The sequence below is a fragment of the Scyliorhinus canicula genome, chromosome 18 (assembly GCF_902713615.1).
Source record: "Scyliorhinus canicula chromosome 18, sScyCan1.1, whole genome shotgun sequence".
Classification (NCBI taxonomy): Eukaryota; Metazoa; Chordata; class Chondrichthyes; order Carcharhiniformes; family Scyliorhinidae; genus Scyliorhinus; species Scyliorhinus canicula.
Genome location: NC_052163.1, coordinates 107,586,935 through 107,609,191, shown reverse-complemented (window position 1 = coordinate 107,609,191; position 22,257 = coordinate 107,586,935). Strand labels below are relative to the sequence as shown.

Sequence of the window (22,257 nt, the reverse complement as noted above, 5' to 3'; positions counted from 1 at the left end):
GTCGTATGGCCTTATGGGAACAGGTGTCCCAGAGGCGGTTGTATTTCATGAGGCGGCCTAGGTAGGGAAGGCCTTTCCTTTTGAGTCTCAGAGGCGAACTCTCAATCCTCCTGCCCCCACAAAGGTAAGTTTAAAAATAGTCTAAAAGGATCTCGTTCGTCGGGTGACTACTCACTGTCAATGGCCAGCTTTACCCCTCGGCAGGTACGGCAGTGGGGAGTCCAAATAATGTGGTAGGACCCCAACTTGCATAAATATATGAGACACCTGCCTGACTCAGACAGAAGCTTCATGCACCCAACAAAACCCCAAGCATGTTTAAGTAATGACTGAGTGGATTGAGTTTTACCTATTTTAATTGCCTGGTTTCTGCTGAGTTGGAGGAGGCACCGTTGTCTAACTAAACTCCTTCAACATTAGAGATGGTGGGAGTGAAGGATTTAATACTGGAGCCCAGTCTTGACATAAGTATAAGCTTTTTATTTACAGAGATACACATCTCACATCATCCACCTCAACAATCCTTCTTTCTGTCTCTAATTACTATTATTAATGTTACGACTCTTTTGGGAGCCAAGGGCTATGCTCTGTATGATTCGCGCCCCCCCCCCCCCACCCCCCCCCCCCCCCCCCCCCCCCCCCCCCCCCCCCCCCCCCCCCCAACGCTTACCTCAAAGTATGAACACCACTGGGAGGGGGAGTTTCCCCATATCAAGGGGGGAACCTCTCAGCATAAAAACCCCAAAGTAGGTGCAGGTCAAGGAGGATGACCATTCGGGGTGAGGGATTGTTGCTTTTGGAATGATTGTGTATACGGTAATTAACCTTTGTTCATTCCTATCCTCTTGTGCATTCCAACATCTCTTCCGTTGAATTCTACACTGGCGACAAGGGTGAGGTGGAGCTGCACCAGCCATCGTGCATTATACTGTCAACTCATTTCATCCAGGACCAGAGAGGCCTCCACTCCGAACGGAGAGATGCCACACATTGGAAAACTTGAACAGTTCGATGCTGGTACCGATGGCTGGATCCAGTACGTCAAGCAGTTACTGTATTTTTTCAGTATATCACAATAACTGGGGATGAGCCAAGTTGATGAGGTCAACGCGTAGCTGGATCACTTGGGCATCATCCGCCCATCCACTTCGCTGAATGGGCTGCGCCAGTGTTCCTGGTGTTAAAACTCGATGGCTCCGTGCGTCTCTGCGGGGACTACTAGGTAGCAGTGAACCGGGTTTCTCACCTCGACCATTACTCAGTCCCTTGCATCGAGGACCTGTACAGCAAACTCAGCGGGGGAACGATATTCACAAAACACAACATGATCCCTGCGTATCTACAGTTGCTCCTAGATTCAGGTTCTCTGAGGTTCGTCACAGTCAACATCCACAGAGGGCTGCCATTCGGGCTTTCATCGGCCGATGCGATTTTCCAGCGTGTAATGAAAAACATTCTGCATGGCCTACCCAGGGTGGCCGCGTACCTGGATAACGTACTCATCACCGGAGCCTCAGACAAAGAGCATTTGGAGAACGTGGCCGAAGTCCTCCAGCAGTTTGAACAGGCCAGTAACCGCCTTCGCAGAGAGAAGTGCATTTTATGGTTCCCGAGGTCACCTATTTGGGGTTCCGGGTAGACAGGCACAGCTTTCACCCGGTGGAAGACAAAGTGCGGTCCACCCGGCAAGCTCCCATCCCTCAAGACCAACTGAGCTCCGCTCTTCCTTAGGGCTCATAGATTACTATGGGAATTCCATCCCCAACTTAATCACACTGCTCAGCCCGCTCCACCAATTGTTGAAATCTCAGGACCCTTTATGCTCACAGATTGCACAATGTGGCACCAGAAGGCGTTTCAACAGGTCAAGCGGTGGTTGACCTGCGAGAGGCTACTAACGCACTTCGATCCAGAAAAACCACTTCTCCCAATGTGTGGTGCTTCCCTTTACAGCTTGGAGGCCATTCTTGCCTGACGGGTCGGGGTAGCCGATTGCTTTTTTATCTTGCCGCTGCCAAGCAGAACTATGCCCGGATCAAAAGGAGGGCTTGGCTGGCGTGTTTAACAAGGGGAAAACCTCTCAGTATAAAAACCCCAACCTGGGTGTAGGTCGAGGAGGGTGATCGTTTGGGGAGAGGAGTTGTTTTTGTAACTATCGTGTACACCATAATAAACCTTGGTTCATCCCGTGTGTGCCTGCGTCTCTACCGCAGGATTCTACACTTAAGTTTTTAAAAATTGGATCTAATTAACAAATCAAACTGCCTTGTTATGGGCCAGGGATTAGAGAACCCCAAAGTGTATCATGGAGTTCACCTGACCCACAACTTTTAATAGATTGTGGTATGGGGAGCACACGGCCCACTCTACAGATATGGTACAGCAGAAATGGAAAAGTATTTTTTAAAACAAAACAATGTTGATTCTATGAACTCAAGTTAAACTTTTTAAAACATACAGTGAACATCTTAGCAACCATTAATTCAAATACAACATTAAGTAAACCTTTAAGCTTTCCTTTTTAACACCCATATGATTTAAACACCTTTTACCAGAAGCACATCAGATTAATGTCACTACTGTTATTAGTTTAAATCACCAGGATCGGTTTACAGTCTTTAGATTACAGAGAGAGAGATTCATACACCTTCTGGCTGTGACTGCAGCTCCAACACTAAAACGAAACTAAAACACACCCTACAGCCTGCTCAAAAATGAAAGTAAAAAGCTGACAGACAGCCCAGCTCCACCCACTCTCTGACATCACCTCAGTAGCAAACACCCATTTCTTAAAGGTACTCTCACTACAGATATTTATATACACACCCATTTATAAACACCCATTTCTTAAAGGTACTCTCACATTACAGCCTCTATAGGTGAATCGCCAATTAATGCCCACCGCCCAAATACAATTAACACCCAGTTGATAGACAGTTAGCATTTAATGCTATCCAGGGGCTTTGGATATCAAGGGGAGATGGCTAGTCTAATATTCTCAGCTGTCCCGAAAAGGTTTAACAACAAAGGTTTATTTAGTCAAAGAAAAGGGAAGGCCATAACGTGACACACAGCACATAAACCCCAGCTGGGACTATCGATCATCCCGGTTCCAATCCTGGCCGACTTTGAAGTGCCTGGCTCACGGGTCCCCACTGGGAGGCCTCCTCCCTGATTGGGGGAGCTTGTATTCCATGAGCCCCATGGTGAGATCAATGGGTCTTTCACGTGGGTCTCTTATTACATTTAGATTTGTTCTTGTTGGAGATGGTCATTGCCGGTGCTGGTGTGGTGAGAATGTTACTTGCCATTTATCAGCCCAAGCCTGAAGGTTGTCAAGGTCTTGCTGCATATGGATACGGACTGCATCAGGATCTGAGGACTTGTGAATGGTGCTGAACATTGTGCAATCTGTGAGCATAGAGGGTCCTGAGATTTCACAGGGTCATTCATGTCTGATGATGCCTTCCAGGGTTTGAGCCTGTCAGAGATTGTGAGGTCAGTATTTCACTTACCTGGGTCAATGAGGTGCAAGGACCACTTTAAATGTGACTCCAACACTCACCTGTCCAATGTCTGGCAGAAACTCCAACAGATTTTCTTTAGCGTTTAAAAGCCAGAGACTATTGATCTCAAGAGTTCTTCACTTATATTTACCTCTTAATTTATTTATGAATAAAAACCCCAAACACAAAATGATCAAATTAATTAATTTGCACGAAATAGCTGAATTTTAATCACACTGATTATGAATTTGTTTCAGCCTTCATCTATAAAGCTTAGAACATATAAACTGCTATTATTCATACAATATAGTGATAAACACAATATTGTCATTAACCTAACTAAGTTTTTGAAAGAAAAATATTAAGGACATCAATTAAATACTTACGGGAAAATATAATGACTTCCTTGAAATAGATGGCACAGGTTATGTTTTGGAACTTTAGCTGGGGGCTTAGTTTTCCAGGGGGAAGGTTATTTTGGTGACACAAGGTATTATGTTAAACTTCAGTTAGATCTTTTACTTCTGGGAAGGAATGCTTGGGTTAAGGATGAAGTTTTTAGATTTTAGTCAGGTACTTAACTCCATAATGATATTGATTTCTGTAGCTTTCTATCAGAAAATAAAAATGTAGGAAGGTACAGATGAGGTGTAATGTAGCAAGTCTTTTAACCAAGGCAAGGTCTTTCTGTAATTTCTTGGTTGAGATTGTGCACCTGCAACCTAGTAGCAAAGGTCAAAATACTTCTGACAATTAGGGTTAAAGTGATAGATTTTTACAGCGTTCACAAAGTGTTAAAGTTTTATCATTCAATAAATTGAAATGTTAAGCCATTGTAATTTTGAACTCAACGTCCTGTGTCTGCTTTTATTTAAAACCCAGGTGTACCCGACATCTGATTGAGATTATTGGAAACAGAACTCTGCAGCGAAAAACGGTACTGTTTTTTTCAGATTCTCTTCCAACGCCGGGCTACAGGATCTCCTCTAGTATGTCTGTCCTCGTCATCATCCCTGAACAACTCAGCGACATAATTTGTGTGCAGGGATTAGGTTCTGTTTAGCAGAGGGGCTGTTTAGCACAGGGCTAAATCGCTGGCTTTGAAAGCAGACCAAGGCAGGCCAACAGCACGGTTCAATTCCCGTACCAGCCTCACTGAACAGGTGCCGGAATGTGGCGACTAGGGGCTTTTCACAGTAACTTCATTGAAGCCTACTTGTGACAATAAGCGATTTTCATTTTCATTTCATTTCACAGTGTCCTCCCATCAATCCACCCCCACCACTTCCCAATGATATTGTGACAGTGCATCCTGTAGATGCTGTACGCTGCAGCCATGGTACACCAGAGGGGGAGGGATATTTGCTGTAAATAAAGAGTAATGGTTTTGAAATCTACAGACTCAAGCAGTGCACTTTGGGAGTAAAGGCAACCCCCAAAAGCCCCTGAGATGAACTTATGATACCGGCACCATCACTATTTCCATCTCAATATGCTCTGTTCTTGCCTCGACTCATCTATTGCTTAAACTCTCATCCAAGCCTTGATTCCTCTAGACTTGACTATTCCAATACATTCCTGGCTGACCTCCCGTGTTCTATCCTCCGTAAACATGAGGTCATCCAAACTTCTGCTGCCTTTGTCCTAACACACACCATGGCCGGGATTCTCCCCTACCCGGCGGGGCAGGGGTCCAGGCGTGATGGAGTGGCGTGAACCACTCCGCCGTCGGGCCGCCCCAAAGGTGCAGAAGTCTCCGCACCTTTAGGGGCCAAGCCCTAACATTGAGGGGCTAGGCCTGCGCCGGAGTGGTTTGCGCTCCGCCAGCTGGCGTGGAAGGCCTTTGGCGCCACGCCAGCCGGGGCCAAAGGGACTTCGTTGGCCGGTGGAAGTCTGCGCACGCGTCGGAGCGTCAGCAGCTGCTGACGTCATCACTGCGCATGCGCAGGGGAGGGGTCACTTCCGCCTCCACCATGGTGAAGACCATGGCGAAGGCGGAAGGAAAAGAGTGCCCCTACGGCACAGGCCCATTCGCCGATCGGTGGGCCCCGATTGCGGGCCAAGCCACCGTGGGGCACCCCCCGGGGCCAGATAGCCCGCGCCCCCCCCAGGACCCCGGAGCCCGCTCGCGCCACCTGCTCCCGCCAGTAAGGTAGGTGGTTTTATCTACGCCGGCGGGAGAGGGATGACAGCGGCGGGACTTCGGCCCATAAGGCAGATAAATAACAGACACAGAACACTGTACAACAGGTCTTTATGCTTCAGCTCCATGGTTCACACTGCCCGGGGACCTGTTCCCCATTGCCCACGGGTCGCTCCGGGGCCGGAGAATCACCGGGGGGAGCACGCCGACCAGCGCGGAGCGATTCCCGTCCTCGCCGAATCTCCGGTGCCGGAGAATTCGGGACACGGCGGGGACGGGATTGACGCTGGCCCCCGGCGATTCTCCGACCTGGCGGGGGGTCGGAGAATCCCTCCCATATTCTGTTCATCCATCACATGTGCGCTCACTGACCTCCATTAGGTCCTGGCTAAGCAGCTTCTCAAGTTTTAAATTCTCATTCTTATTTTCAAATCCCTCCATGGCTTCTCCACAGAAATCTGCGCTTCTCTAATTCTGACCGAGTTGAGCATCCCAATTTTAATGCTCCAGAATTGGTGGCCAAGCATTCAGCTGCCAGGACCTTTGAGCTCCATAATTCCATCCCTACATTTCTCTGTTTTCCATTTTCTCTTCCCTTCTTGATCACTTCAGTAAATGTAATATCGACTTATTTACAAGCGTCTCCATAACGCAGCATCTCACTACCAGTGCAATTCTAGCTGGGGGAACTCATGTCATCAGGCCCTAATCTGGGCCTCATTATAACCTTTGCTCATAACAAGCCCCAGGTGATAGGCCTCAGCCCCCTACCTGGGGAGCGTGGAGAAGAAACCCCCTGCGCGTGTGCAGGAAACACGTCGGCGGTTCTGCACATGCGCCAGAACATGCCGGCGGATCTGCGCATGAGCCAACGCACGCCGGTCTTGGCGGCCCTGTGGCGCCGGTGGCGCGTCGCCAACCCCTCTGGCGCCGGCCTAGGCCCCGGAGGTGCGGAGGATTCCGCAACTTCCGGGTGGCCTGATGACGGATTGGTTCGCGCCGCTCTTGGAGCCGGTGTGGGGCCATCACGCCAAGTGCGGGAGAATCCCGCCCAATGTCTTTGTTGATATATGCAAGCCTCCTATAAGCTAATGTGAACTATCTGTCTGACAGGAATTACAGCAAAGCAATTTCCCACCCTGAAGAGTGTACTGCCAAAAGATATCCGAAAATGATGTCAGAGGAGATGAGTTCCAGGACACTGCACTTCAGCAGCTGCTGCTTTCGGACATTGAGCTTGTCACATTAACAATTGATGTACCAAAACCCTCCACTTCCCCCTCTTTCGCCCCTCCCATCTTCCCTCCTCCCCCTCCCTCCCCTTCCCCTCTCTTCCCTCCCTCCCCTTTACAAATAGACGGAACCTTTGTGTTTGAGTGAGAAAATATATTTTATTGCAAGAAATTTATAAATGTTGGGTAGGTTTTATGCCATTGTTTGGCTGATAAAGTTAAACGTCAAGTTACATGTTAACTGGTTTCAAAGTTTTGTATGTATAAAGTTATTTTTGTTAATAACTGTTTTACATGAAACTTTACAAGCTTCAATAAATGTTTTACTGAAACATTAAGTGACAGTCCAGACTCGAGGGGCCGAATGGCTTTCGTCTGCACTGCGGTGATTCTATATTCACAAATCAAAAAAATCAGCTGTTTCAAGGACAGTGACAGCAAAAAGTCCTGGGTGCTTTTAAAATCTTATGACCAAAATCTAAATTAACATTTTTAAGCATGCCACACATTACATTATATAAAAATATAGTGCAGATTTAAATAGTTTCACAGATTTAAAACCAATAACCAAGCCTATGTTCCTTATAAATAATCAACGTTAATCATTGAAATAAAATAAAAAATTACTTTAAAAGAATCAACAGTTTACATACCTTTAAAAGGCCAGAGGCTGGCGAAGGGAAAGGCAAGTTCATCGCATCATCCAAGCCCAGGTAAGTGTGGAGATTTCTCCATTAAAATCGGCGACCCATGGCTTCCCGCTGCGAGTCTGAAGTTATGGGCCAAGGTCCAATTTTGTTCTCAACCGACAGCCCATGAGCAACACAGCTGGTGTGACTTCTGTGGCTGAATGGGGTGAGTTGTACAACAGCAAAAAATTAGCCAACCTTTGATGAAGTGGCTTATCTGACTACTTTTTCATGACGTTCTTGAAAGTTTGAAAGGTGCTCTCAGCCAGGCTGTTTGATGCTGGATGATAGGGGGCTATCCTCATATATCAGATGCAGTTTTCTCTCACAAACTGCTGGAAATCATCGCCATTGTCTGAAACGATTGCCTCAGGAAGCCCATGAATGGCAAACACACAGCGCAAAGACTACTGTGGCCGCTGAGGTAGTGCTGCCCGCCTCCTGGGCTGATAACAACTTCGACTGGGCATCTACTAGCACCAAAAACATCTTGCCCAAAAGCAGGCCTTCATTTTCCATGAGGACACTGGTCCACGGGTAACCTGGCTATTTCCAAGGGTGAAGTGTGGGGAAAGGCGACAAAGATTGTTGCATTTGGCAAGGGTTGTATAAGCTCTTCAATGGCCTTGTCTATTCCTAGCCACCAGATGTAGCTGAGCACCAAAATCTTCATCTTTGTTTGCCCTGGGTGGGTGCTGCGTAACTCTTGAAGGACGGGCCCCCGAGCCTGAGGCGGCATGACCACAGGTGAACCGCAGAGAATCACACCGTCTTCAATGTCAACTTGTCTTGACAGGTGAAGTAGGGCTTCAGCAGTTCAGATTTCACGAATTGCCAGACATATTGTTTTATTCGTTTGACCTTTGAAAGGATAGGGTTTCTGTGAGTCCAGCTGTGGATGTGTGCCTCGGACATTCTCCCCATGTGTGCGTGGGTTTCCTCCGGGTGCTCCAGTTTCCTCCCACAGTCCAACGATGTGCAGGTTAGGTGGATTGTCCATGATAAATTGCCCTTAGTCCAAAATTGCCTTTTGTATTGGGTGGGGTTATGGGGATAGGGTGGAGGTGTTGACCTTGAGTAGGGTGCTCTTTCCAAGAGCCGGTGCAGACTTGATGGGCCGAATGGCCTCCTTCTGCACTGTAAATTCTATGATTTTTTTACATTTCCAGGGTGTCTAGGACGTTCAGGGCTAGAATGATTGCATGGGGTATTGGTGGGGGCTGAATGCTCTTAGGTGGCGGCAGATGACATAAAACATCCGCATTAACCGCCAATAGCAGATCCAAACGCTGCACCCTCGCTAAGGCTATGGACAGTATGGTCTTGTTAACAATCTTAGAAATGGCTTGTGATCACTCACTATTTTGAACCATTGACCATACAAATTTTTTCATCCCAAATATAACCCTCCTCAGTATGGCTGCAGTTTTGTTCTGCTTCAGAAAGGATCCTTGAGGCAAAGGCGATAGAGCATTCTGTACCCTCTCCCATTTTGTGGGATAAAACAGTCCCTGTACCATAAGGGGACGTGTCACGTGTCAGCATTACTGGTTTCCCCGGATCAAAATGCACCAAGAGGTTTGAAGGTTGCAGTACTTCCTTCATGACTCGCGAGGCATCTTTCTGAGGCTCCATTGCATCGCTGATTCTTCCTTAAAAGTAGGTGCAATGGTGCCAATGTTGTGGTTAGATTTGAAATACATCTTCCATTGTAATTGACCATACCAAGAAAGGACCTAAGCTCCCTGACATTTTCGGGATCAGCGACAGCTCGTATGGCCTGACCTCCGTACACTCTCATCGATGCAAAATCCTAGGTATGTCAGAAAGGTACATTTTTTGCATTTTACATGGACCCCAGCATCACAAAGCTTCTTTAATACTTCCTCTAGGCTGGCCACATGTTCGTCTGGTATAGTGCTGGTGACCAGCCCATCACTAAGGTAAACCATCATGTTGGGAATCCCCTGAAGCAGATTTTCCATCGTGCTCTGGAAGACCACACACAGTCTGAAGCGATGCCGAAATGTAATCTTGTTTCCGGAAGAGGCCTTTGTAGATATTGATCGTAGCAAATTTCTGGGACTCCTCACCTAACTCTAGTTTCCTCCCACAGGTAGGTGTGACTGAGGTCCAATTTTGAATAGGCGAGGCCCCCCACCAACTTGGCCTGGTGTCTTCAATTCGGGGAATTGGAAACCGATCGACCTGCGCAGCCTGGTTTATGGTCATCTTATAGTCCCTGCAAATCCTTATCGACCAATCAGATTTAAGGACAGGGACTATCAACACCGCCCACCCTGAAAACTGGACCGGCTTGATGGTACCCAGCTATTCCAATCTCTGTGGGTTGGATTCTTCGGCCATGCCTGCCACAAGATTGCCAATGATGGGATGCGGCTATGTAAAGGTCCAATGGTCTCGTGCGGGCGGACGCGACTGACGAATCCCGCCCTTTAGCTCTACTTCAACTTGCTGATACAGTGCGTACGGAACAGTGTGTATGGCATTGGTCTGGCCCTAAAGAACTTGGGTGTTGAATCTAGATTGAAATGTATCTTGGCTTTTTCACCTAATTCGGCCCAATTCTTCTTGGAAGACGTTTTCATACCTCCTCAAGGCATCTTGGAGGACGCCGATGATATTTTGAAGATCTTTTAAAATAAAATTTAAATAATCTTTATTGTCCCAAGTAGGCTTACATTCACACTGCAATGAAGTTACTGTGAAAAGCCCCTCGTCGCCACACTCCAGCGCCTGTTCAGTACACGAAGGGACAATTCAGAATGTCCAAATTACCTAACAGCACATCTTTCGGGACTTGTGGGAGGAAACCCTTGCTTACAGGGAGAACGTGCAGACTCCACAGACAGTGACCCAAGCCGGGAATCGAACCTGGGACCCTGGAGCTGTGAACTGTGCTACCATGCTGACAGTTAAGCCTAATCTTCTGCATCCAGTCTCTTCCCAACATATTGTGTCTATATCCTTGCACAACAACCAAAAGCAGATTGGCCTCCTGCCCTCTGTAGGCCACTGGGGTATTGGCTGTTCTGAGGATTTTCAAAATCGCTCCGGTGTATGTCAAAAGTTAAGCTGTAGTATTCTTTAAACTTTAGACTGTGTTCCTACACACAGATATTGGAAGGTCTGTTCACCTAATACGGTTACTGAAGCCTGGTGTTGACTTCTATTTTTAAGGTTTACCATTCAACCTTCGGACAATTTCAATTGGAGCTGTTTTATTCAGTTGGACTGCATTTAACCGATGCATCAAATTCTCTTCTATGACTCTTATCCATTATATTCAGGGTACTGTGAACAGCTGCTGCTGTTTTTTCTAATGGCGTGCTTTGCCTTCGTGGCAATGTGCTTGATTGTGCCCCCTTTGGTTGCAACGGAAGCACACAAACTCCCAATCATGGCGGGTCCTTGGGACGGTCCCCTCACAATGATAGCAGTCCACCTCGAATTCGGTTTGACACCTCGATTCGCTCCCTCTTCTTGGGTTCCAATCCTGTCCCAAGGACTGTGTCTGGCTTTGACCTGTGCATGTTGATCCCGCCGCAGACCTTGCGATCCTACCGCCCCATGCCTGGTTAACCGCCCCTTCAGCCACGCTTTGAAGCTCAGTGGCATTTTTTCAGCGAGCCCCAACACCTGAGCTTTCTTGATCGCTCTTTCCAATGTAGTTGTGGTCTTTGTCAGAAGCTTCTTCTGGATATTGCGGTGATGGATCCCACAAACCAGCCAGTCACGCAACATGTCACTGAGTGCAGTTACAAACACACAGTGCTCAGCGAGCTGTTGAAGCCTGGCTATGAAGGCTGAGACAGACTCTTCATAGTCTCTTATTGGAGAGTTTAACTTATAGGGCGGGATGCACCGCAATCGGTGAATTGGCCCAGCGCCGGCGCCAAGAACGGCGCGAACCACTCCGGTATCAGGCCAACCAGAAGTTGCGGAATTCTCCGCAATTCCAGGGACTAGGCTGGCGCCGGAGGGGTTGGTGCCGTGCCAGCCGGTGCCAAAGGGACTGCGCGAGTTAGCACATGCTACCGGCATGGTTTTGCGCATGCGCCGGCCGGCCGGCGCATGCGCAAGTGGGGTGTCTTCTCCGCGCCAGCCATGGCAGAGCCTGACAGGGGCCCCCATGGTACAGGCCTGTCCACAGATTGGGGGGCCCCGATCGTGGGCTAGGCCACCGTGCGGGCCTCCCCTAGGGCCGGATCCCCCCACGGCCCCCCAAGGACCGCACCAGTCAGTCTACCAGCCAGGTCCCACCATGTGGGACCATGTCCAATCCACGCCGGCGGGACTGGCCAGAAACCTACGCTCGGCCCGTCGGGGCCCGATGAATTGCAGGGAGGGGGCTGCTGCCAATGGCCCCGACCGGCGTGGCATGATCCCTGCCCCCGCCCATAACGTTGGAAGATAACTGAGTGTCTTGGGTTGTAATTTTCTTTAACCAATTCCACTATCTGATCAAAGGTTTTCGAATCAGGTGCCTCCGGGAACATGAGGGGCGGGATTCTCCGACCCCCCCGCCGGGTCAGAGAATCGCCGGGGGCCGGCGTGAATCCCGCCCCGCCATCTCCCAAGGTCTCCGGCATCAGAGATTCGGCGGGGGTGGGAATCGCGGCACGCCTGTCGGCGGCCCCCCCCCCCCCTCCGGCGATTCTCCTGCCCGCGATGGGCCGAAGTCCCGCCGCTGTCATGCCGGTCTCGCCGGCGTGAATCAAACCACCTAGCTTACCGGCGGGACCAGGCGGCGCGGGCGGGCTCCGGGACCCTGGGGGGGGGGGGCGCGGGGCGATCAGGCCCCGGGGGGTGCCCGCACGGTGGCCTGGCCCGCGATCAGAGCCCACCGATCGGCGGGCGGGCCTGTGCCGTGGGGGCACTCTTTTCCTTCCACCTTTACCATAGTCTTCATGATGGTAGAGGTGGAAGTGACCCCCTCCCTGCGCATGCGCGGGGATGACGTCAGCAGCCGCTGACGCTTGCATGCGCGGACTTCCGCCGGCCGGCGAAGTCCCTTCGGCCCCGGCTGGCGTGGCGCCAAAGGCCGTTCCCGCCGGCCGGCGGGACGTCAAACACTACGGCGCGGGCCTAGCCCCTCAAGGTTAGGGCTTGGCCCCTAAAGGTGTGGAGACTTCCGCACCTTTGGGGCGGCCCAACGCCAGAGTGGTTCACGCCACTCCATCCCGCCGGGACCCCCCGCCCCACCGGGTAGGGGAGAATCCCGCCCGTGATTCCTAATCAAATTGTAGGTCTCGGGCCCACAAACTGTCAGAAGTATCACCTTCTGCTCGCCATCGCTTGTGATCTTGTGCACGGTAAAGAGACAGAGTTGTTCGATGTACTGACTCCATGACTCAACCCCTTGTTGAACTGCGCCTAGTTTCCCAATGATAGGCATTTCCACTCATGATTTAAATAAGTCTGACTCTTGCTGGAGCTTCTCTGATTTCTCAATTATTCCCTCCTTCCCCCCTCGATTCATGATGCCTGTGTGCTGCGATCGAAAAAGATTTCTGCCATCAACCAATGTGGACATACACTGGAAGCTCCCTGTAGTAAACAGAAGAGTTTTATTGATGAAAGGCAAAGGCAGATAGATGACAGGCACAGAACACTATACAACAGATCTTTACTCTTCAGCTCCATGGCGGCTCCCAGGGCTCCACGCAAACTGCCCATTGGCCGTAGTTCACACGCTCCTGCGCGATTGGCCCTGAGCTGGTCACGTGATCAGTGGAGGTCGCCCCCTTAAAGGGGCCAAGATATCACGGTCATCATTAGACTTTTAATTCCAGATCTGTCACTGAATTTGAATTCCACCACCTGCCATGGTGGGATTTGAACCCAAATCCTGGATTATTAGTCCAGTGACACTACCACTATGCTACTGCCTCCTTGTTGAAGAAGTGGGGTCACCATTGAGAGCAATAAATGCTGGCCTTGCCAACGATGCCTACATCCCCTAAATGGGTTTTTAAAAAAAATATCAACTTAACCTCAGCCTCCTCCTCCAGTCAGAAATATTTGCCTCTGGTGATAAGAAACCATTCTTCATGCCAAAGCCTCCTTATAGATAATCAGTCGGCACAAGAGAATAACTGCAAGTTTAATGCAGCCACAACTTAATGGAAGTTCATTAATGATTACTCACTGGAGAAACAAGCTGAGAAGATCAGAATATTGAAACAAATAAAAACAAATCCTGTTTTTTTTGGGAAAAGATTGTATTGGAGATCAGTGGAATTAAAATATTCGAAATTCTTTTGAGGGTTCATATATTTCTACATTTTATCCCATTTTCTTTCATCGATAACTATTCACTTTCCGCATGACTGAGAAAACAGAGAACTGGATCCCAATTGGAGTTTCAGTGTCAACTGGTGCTGGATGTTCAAATCTTTGTCACTTTACTTATATGGTTGTATATTAGTTAACGCATTTCTGTAAGTGAGGCCTGATAGATGGCTTGGTGTATGTGACGTGATGGTGAGTGGAAGGCCGGTATTGATTTTCAGCTATTGTCTTCAGTCAAGAAGAAAGGAGAAATGCATTTTTAAGAAATGTATTTATTTTCAGGAATAGGCACGGAGACAGTTGAGATGATTCAACGACAAAGTAGTGTGCGCAAAAGAACAGGGGAGGAAGCTGTGTATTTGTCTGCACCCCTCTACAATCTGGCTCCTGCTCATCCTGATTTTTATGGAAATCTGCAAACATCAGTTAACATATTTTCCTAAGAAGCCAGTATTTTAAAGATCAGTGGGAAGATGTGAGAGGTTTTTAATCAAGTGTAAGATAAAGGAACAACGAAGATGCTCTCTGGGTTTATGTCGTTCTAGACTCTGCTGCAGGATTCCATGATTCAGAGAGAAATTGACAGGACACTTCCTCAGCCTTTTATTTTTCCCTGTTTTATTTGTGAATCTTTTCCACCTCTGAGTTGAATTTTGCAGCCTGAATTTGTGAATTTGTTTTTATTTGGTTGCCAACTTTTGATGCATTGCTTCGTGTCAAGGGACGAGGTTAACCACATATGAGCATTGTCTTATTAAAGTTACTATTAAAGATTGTATAAACTCAGTTGTAAATAATGAACAATTTTTGGTAACTTATTGGATTTGACCTCCTCCACCCCCCCCCCCCCCCCCCCCCCCCCCCCCACCCGCCCTCCCACACACACTTTGAAAAGTCTCCTGCTATAAACCTCTCCATTTGGTCACCTGTGTAAATGTCTTTGGCTTGTTGAAATTATTTTGCCTGATCACATTCCTGTGACCATAAGTTGCTGTGTCGCAATTATGAGGTTTAAAACGTTGTTCTTTTTTGGGACTGTCTTTAAATTTAAGCTGAAATGAAAGGTGACGGGTGGGGATGTTGGGATTGTGCGACCCGTTCTGAAGTCTGCCTGACAATAAACCTAGGTGATTTGTTTATCTAGATATTAACGGAAGGCTTAGATTGTTTTACTGGAAAGAAGGTGCAAGTTTTTTGCTTGGAGCCAATGGCTGCAATCTGCCATTGTTATTAATAATAATATGAATCTGTTAATAGTGGAGACTGAGGGTCTCCAAAGTTCCAGAAAAGTGTTGAGAAAGTTGTGTTGCAAACAGTTGTGCTTTAGACTGTCCGATTAGTTCCAAGCTGAAAGAGTTGTGTTCTCATGGATAACTAATTACCATTTTTAGCTAGACACGAGTCCATGTGATTCGTCTTGCCATGGGGAAAAATGCAGATGAAACCATTCTAAAGTTCCTAGAATATCAGAGATCATTTTGAGTCTGCCTGGATCCAGAAGAGAGTGAGCAGCTGGAGGCCAAAAACGTATCTACCCTGTGGGTGGTAGTCCATGCTCGGATTGCAAAGACCAAATTGTGGGAATTAAAATGAGGCTGGAAGAGTCACCCAGCTTAGGCTAGAGGAATATTCTCCAAGAAACGAAAATGTGAAAGCCAGTTCTAAGATTGCAAGTTCGCAGGCTGAGAAGTGAAAAGTTCTAGAACAAACCCTGGGGAGTTAAGAATCACTTTGGACTGTTTTGGGGAAAATTTAATGTTAACATAAAGGACAGTATAAAGTAAACCTGTGAAGTATGTTTTTTCGGTTGTGCTATGATTAAGGGGGTGTTTATTCCTTTCTGTTATTTAAAGTTTCTCTTTAACGGACCCATTATTTTTCTTTTGACCCCCTAGGGGAGGTGTCAGACCTGTACTCAACATCCCACACAGCAGTATAGGGATAAGACTGAGAATGTGCAATGAGAAGAATGTTGGTTGCTTGGTGAAGATATGAGATTATTAGTATAATTGGTAAAGAGATCATTGGCTAGAAGGAAAGACCAAATGTGCAACATCGCAAGCAAATAATCCATATTTCTAATGTAACAATGCCATTTGAAGGAAAGGCAGGGTAATAAAACAACTTCCGGTCTTCATAACTAGGATCTAATCTGTGGTGGAAATGTTGTAAAATCCTACCAAGGCCATTTTTTTTTCTTTTTTTTTGTATCAGTAAGAGTTTACATGGGATTCAAAGTGCTGGAAATGTTTCTTTCAACAAAATGAGGTTTTTCATTTGAAACAGTGGAACATTTCCTATCTCAGTCTGCTTTGCAGTTTTGAATAGGAATGTTGCTGCAGCCATTTCCACATGACTGAGATAACAGGACAGAGCTAAATGCCTGACTGAAAGCTGGCAGAGAGCAGATAGGCTCCCTGAGTCGCAGCTCTTGGCCCAGGCATGCTGTTGTCAATAAATCAATAGATAATGTTCACTGTCTGAAATATGGTTGTAGAGACTGTTGTCAAGTGGCTGTTTGATGGATGGACAGTGGGCAGTAGCCCAGCAGATAGGCCAGAGGTGAGTATCACCTTGAGCTGTATTGTAGACTGCCCTTTCAATCCTTTAAACATATTTGAGCATCAATTGAACAGTAATAATCACTGCCTCAGAAAAGAATGACCTACATAAAACAAATAGGTGATTATTGTTAACTTTGTTCTACTAATGAGTTAGTAATACCTTCGATATCCACATAAAGTTACAATTTGCCTAATATTTCTTAACCTATCCAGAGTATTACAGGCAGATTAATCCCAGTGTTGCACCACCACGAGTATGTTAATTTTCTTTTTCAGTGAAGGGCGAAAACGAATTACTTATATGAGAAAAGTTTTGAGCTAATCTGGGTCTGATGGATGAAGCAAAGTGTATAAACACAGAAGAATATTTTACATAAATCTGCAATGTAGCTCTGAACCACTGGGTTATATTTTGTCAGATGCAAGATAAAATTAAATCACAACAAATTGTTAGAAATTAAAACAATGTTGAGGTCCAACTATCAAAGTCACAAGAGATGCCCGATATCATATATAAATGTAGATTAGAATGATGTTGGACAGTGTTATTTCTGAATAATTATCCTTCAATAAACTTTCAATTATATCACAGTTTTAAATCTTTCAGTAGGCGTAAACACATATCAGATGTATGGATTCTTCAGGGCTGTACCCAATTTCTTGCTCTCCTGCCTGTCTGTAAATGTTGTTGATTTGGCCACGTTTATAGCCCAGATAATCCCCATTTTACATCTTTATAAGCATTGTTGTTGCTATCGCTTACTGCTCGTAATCTTAGTGATTTTCATTTCTGTCTCTTCCATCTCCTCCTTTATCTCTATCTTCCAACTTGAACAGCTTATTTGAGGTCCTATTCTCTTATGCCAAAGTAAATGTTGGCCCTTAAGAGGACAATACTGGTGAGGTAATAATGGGGAACACAGAAATGGCCGGGGCACTGAACCAATATTTTGCCTCCGTCTTCATGGTAGAAGGTAATTTAAAAATTCCAAAAACTACAGTTAATGCAGAGGAACTTGGTGCAATAACCACCACTAGGGAGACAGTATTCAATAAACTGATGAGACTAAAAGCAGATAAGTCTCTGGGACCTAATGGCCTGCACCCTAGGTTATTATGGGAGGTGGCAGCAGAGATAGTGGATCCATAGATTATGATACTTCAGAACTCCCTCATTCTGGGAGGGTCCCGGTGAATTGGCAGCACGCTAATGTGTCGCCCCTATTCAAAAAAGGGAAAGAGGCAAAAAGTAGGAAACTATAGAGCGGTTAGCTTGACATCTGTGGTGGGGAAGTTGCCGGAATCGATCATTAAGGAGGAGACATTTGGCAAGTCAACATTTGGCAAGTCAAAGCTCAATCCACCATTGTCAGTATGGTTTTATGAAGGGTAAGTCTCACTTGGCAAACTTGCTTGAGTTCTTTGAGTACGTAACCAGGAAGGTGGATAATGTGAACCTATGGATGTGGTATATATAGACTTCCAGAAGGCATTTGACAAGGTGGTGCATAAAAGACTGACCTAGAAGGTGAGATTGCAGGTAGAGTATTTAGGTTGGGTTGAGGATTGGCTGACTGACAGAAAGCAAAGGGTTGGGATAAATGAATCTTTCTCTGGCTGACGAACTGTAACTAGTGGGGTGCCGCAAGGGTCAGTCTTCGGACCTCAACTGTTTACAATGTATACAAATGATCTGTAAGCAGAGACAGAATATAACATAGCAACATTTGCAGGTGATACAAAAATAGGTGGAAAAACAGGCAACAAAGAGGAGATAAAATTTTACAGACGGATATAGATAGGCCAGGAGATTGGGTCAAAATTTGACAGGTGGAGTTTAATTTAGATAAGTGTGCGGTTATCCATTTTGGCCCCAAAAAATAGAAAGGCAAGTTGTTATCTAAATGGAAAGCAGATTCAAAATGCATCTGGGCAGAGAGTGTCTTTGTTTATGAATTGCAGAAATTAAAAGACAAATGGAATGCTAGCATTTATTGCAGAAGGCTTGGAGTATAAAAGTAGAGAAGTGTTGTTGCAATTGTCTAGAATCATAGAATCTCTACGGTGCAGAAGGAAGCCATTTGGCCCATTGAGTTTGCACCGACCATCTGAAAGAGCACCCTATCTAGGCCCACTCTATCCCCATAACCCCACCTAATTTTTGGATACTAAGGGGCAATTTATCATGGCCGCTCCACCTAATCTGCATATTTTTGGACTCTGGGAGGACACCAGAGTACTCGGCGGAAACCCACACAGACATGGGGAGTATGTTCAAACGCCACACAGTTATCCAAGGTCAGAATTAAACCTGGGTCCCTGACGCTGTGAGGCAGCAGTGCTAACCACTGGGCCACCGTGCCACCTTATAGGGTGTTGGTGAGATCATACCTGGAGTATTGTGTCCAGTTTTTGCCTCCTTATTTGAGGAAGGATGTGGTGGCATTGGAGGCAGTTCAGAGGAGGTTCACCAGATTGATTCCGGGGATGAAAGGGTTGATGTAGGAGGAGAGATTAAACAGTTTGAGTTTATACTCGCTGGAGTTTAGAAGGATGAGAGGGGATCTGATCGAGATATATAAATACTAAAAGGGATTGATTTGGTAAACTGGGAGTAAATGTTCCCCCTGTGGGGAAATCTAGACCGAGAGGTCACAGATATAGGTCAAGAGGCGGTAGATTTATAACTGAGATGAGGAGGAACTACTTCTCACAGAGGGTGGTGAATTTATGGAACTTGCTGGCCCCATAGTACGGTGGAATTGGAGTTATTAAATGTTTTGAAGAAGGAGATAAATATATTTCTGATTTTAAAAATGGGTTAAAGGGATAAGGGGAACAGGTGGGGAGGTGGCTTTGAGACCATGAAGAGATCAGCCATGATCTGATTTAATGGTGGGGCAGCCTCTAAGGGCTGAATTGCCTATTCACTATTTCTGTTCCTAATTCCTATGTTCCTATGACTATCTGAGAGCAATGGGAGAATACATTGTTGAATGGATCCCCCTAACCAGTGCAACCTGTGGTAAATCATCAACAGAAGAATTCTTGGCCTATTGGCCCATAAAACCTGCAAAATTTGAACGTCATACAGCAACCAAGAGAGGATTCAAAAGAGTATGAATGGGTCTGCATTCAATTTGAGCAAATTTGCTAATTGTATGAGATAGAAACATAGAGGAATTGAATTCCTGCAGTGCAGAAGGAGGTCATTTGGCCCATTGAGTCTGCTTCGACCCTTTTGAAAGAGCACCTAGGCCCACTCTCCCACCCATTCGCCATAACTCCACCTAACCTGCACATCTTTGGACTGTGGGAGGAAACTGGAGCACCTGGAGGAAACCCACGCAGACACGGGGAGAAAGTGCAAACTCCACACAGTCACCCAAGAAGCATTGAGAGAAACAAATAATATCATCATGAGTTTAGTTTGGATTCTGCGTGAAATTAAAAACATTGTTTTTGAAACAGTTGTTTCAGGAAACGGGAAATTATAATGAAATGGGCTGGATTTTGGGAGACTATTATGTTCTCCCTCCGGAGCCGAATTGCAATCGGTTTACGATCCCCCTGGGAGTCCAAACCGGTAAGCAATTCAGTATTCCTTGTCATGCAAATTCATGCATGGCGTGGAATAGGAGGGATTCCCAGGGAATCCCGCTATTGGGCTGCCATATTGAGCATTCGACCTGATAGCGTGATCCCCTGGCAGACCAAACATTTGGATTTCACCACTTAGGCCACTGAACCGTGAAAGGAGGTGAATGGATCAAAGCTGCAGGTGGTTTGTAGAAGCTATCAATCACAGACCACTGCTAGAAAGCTATGAATGGTTTGCAGCCGATGTTTCTGTGGGAACCAGATGCGGGTCACAGATGCTCTCCTTCGAGGAGTGGACATGTGGAGCGGCAAGTTAAGTGTTACAGTTCTAATACCTCTCATGCCCTCATCTGGACTGCTCTCCAGCTTCCAGACAGAGGTCTCTTTTCTGGCACGGGGGGTCACTGTGGGAGGAGGGGTGACTGGTGGAGGAGGCATGGGGAGGCACTATTGTTGGGGGGGGGGAGTGGGTGGGCTCTCAGATGGTCTCTACTAACATGACCCTGGCCTGCTGGACCTCGCGGTGGACCATGAGGTCCGCCATGTCAGGGCCACGTTGGTAGAGACCACAAGTGATCCGTGGCTATGTGGCTATGTGATACTTGGACGCAGTGATCGGTGAATCACGGGAGACCGGAGCATAGGGCGCCTGGCTTGCTAAATAGGTGAAAATAGATCATTATGACTTATTTGCATTTTTTTCCCCCTCCCCCCTGCTGGCATGCATCATGGACCTCATTCCCTCATTCATGCCGCCAGCATCGCGCCCAGTGCCGGTCCTGATTCTCCATCCCATCGGAGTATGCATTCCGGACACCTCAGGATGGAGAATCCCACCCAATATATTTACAACAAACAATTATGAGTACACATTGATACATGTTTTTATGAAGTTAAGATCAAAGAATAATTGATTAGAAATTCTGTTGGGTGGCACGGTGGTTAGCGCTACTGCCTCACAGCGCCAGGGACCTGGGTTTGATTCCGAGCTTGAGAGTTTATCTGTTCTCCTCGTGTCTGAGGGGCTTTCCTCTGGGTGCTCCGGATTTTTCCCACAGTCCAAAGACGTGCAGGTTAAGTGGATTGCCCATGCAAAGTTGCCCCTTAATATCCAAAGGTTAGGTGGGGTTACGGGAATAGGGCGAGGGATTGGGCCTAGGTCGGGTGCTCTTTCAGAGGGTTGGTGCAAGCTCGGTGGGCTGAATGGCTGCCTTCTGCTTTGTGGAAATTCTATGATTAAAATCACCCCTGTGAGGACCTGAAATGACTTGTCAGGAATTATATCGCCCCTTTGGGGGCGTGCTGGAAAGTGTGAGGACTGGCAAAATGGAGAGGGAGAGTTTTTGGAGGGGAGCCCAAATGTCTTCCCATCACCATGCCGTTTTGCAGCAGTGGTGGTTTGGATGTCGGCCACGAGGCCAATTGAGACACTTAAGGAGCCAATTAAGGGCCACCCAGCCTCAGTGGACATATTGTCTTGCATTGGAATGACTTGTGGGGAGAATGCCTCGTGAAACCTGGTGCCCTCCCAGCAGGCTCTCACATTAAGGGAATCCTCTTCTTAATGGGCACATGATGGCCCACAGAGGGCACCGTCCTTGCGATTTGAAGTTGGCATGAGGCATTTGAAAAATGAAAGAAAATGTCAAAAGACATATTGGAAGAGGGCATCAAAAGAAAATAGAGAATAATGTACCCCTGAATGGCTACCCTCTAATGTTCTTAGCACAAACTTAGATACTCCTCTAGAATAAAGAATATTTTCAGGACATATACTCTGTATGCCAAAAGCCACATAGGTAATGAAAACTTTGCATTTTTGTTTTGTTTTCTCTATCTTTGGATACCAAAGTCAGGAATATCACTCCCAATGCCCTCTTGGCCTATAGGACACACCACAACCGTGTCTTAAGATTCTCTTTGGTTGTTTCAGTTGATCAGTTGATCAGTTGTCTCCAAACTCTAGTCCATTAAAAAAATACCTTGAAGGAGGTGCCCCTTGGTTGCAAAGCATTATGGTCCTCCATAACGTTGGTCACCAGCCTCCTAAGATACACAGTTTAGTCACTCGGGCTCTTTGCCTCATGTTAAATTTGCGGCCATCACGCATAGAGGCCGAGCACAGCATCAAGTGGTTTTTGAGAGGTTCAGCAGGGAGGCTCACAAACAATTATAAAGACCCCACTGACCTTTTCACACCCTCTTCCT

The 22,257-nt window shown here is 46.8% G+C and overlaps 1 long non-coding RNA gene across 1 annotated transcript; it reads left to right on the top strand.

Annotated features, from left to right (window-relative positions):
• The first annotated feature begins 4,043 nt into the window (after nt 1-4,043).
• Nucleotides 4,044-6,983, top strand: LOC119953673. Its single transcript, XR_005458074.1, has 3 exons — nt 4,044-4,079; nt 4,389-4,495; nt 6,763-6,983. It is a non-coding gene; the product is annotated as an uncharacterized LOC119953673 (long non-coding RNA).
• Nucleotides 6,984-22,257: the final 15,274 nt, after the last annotated feature.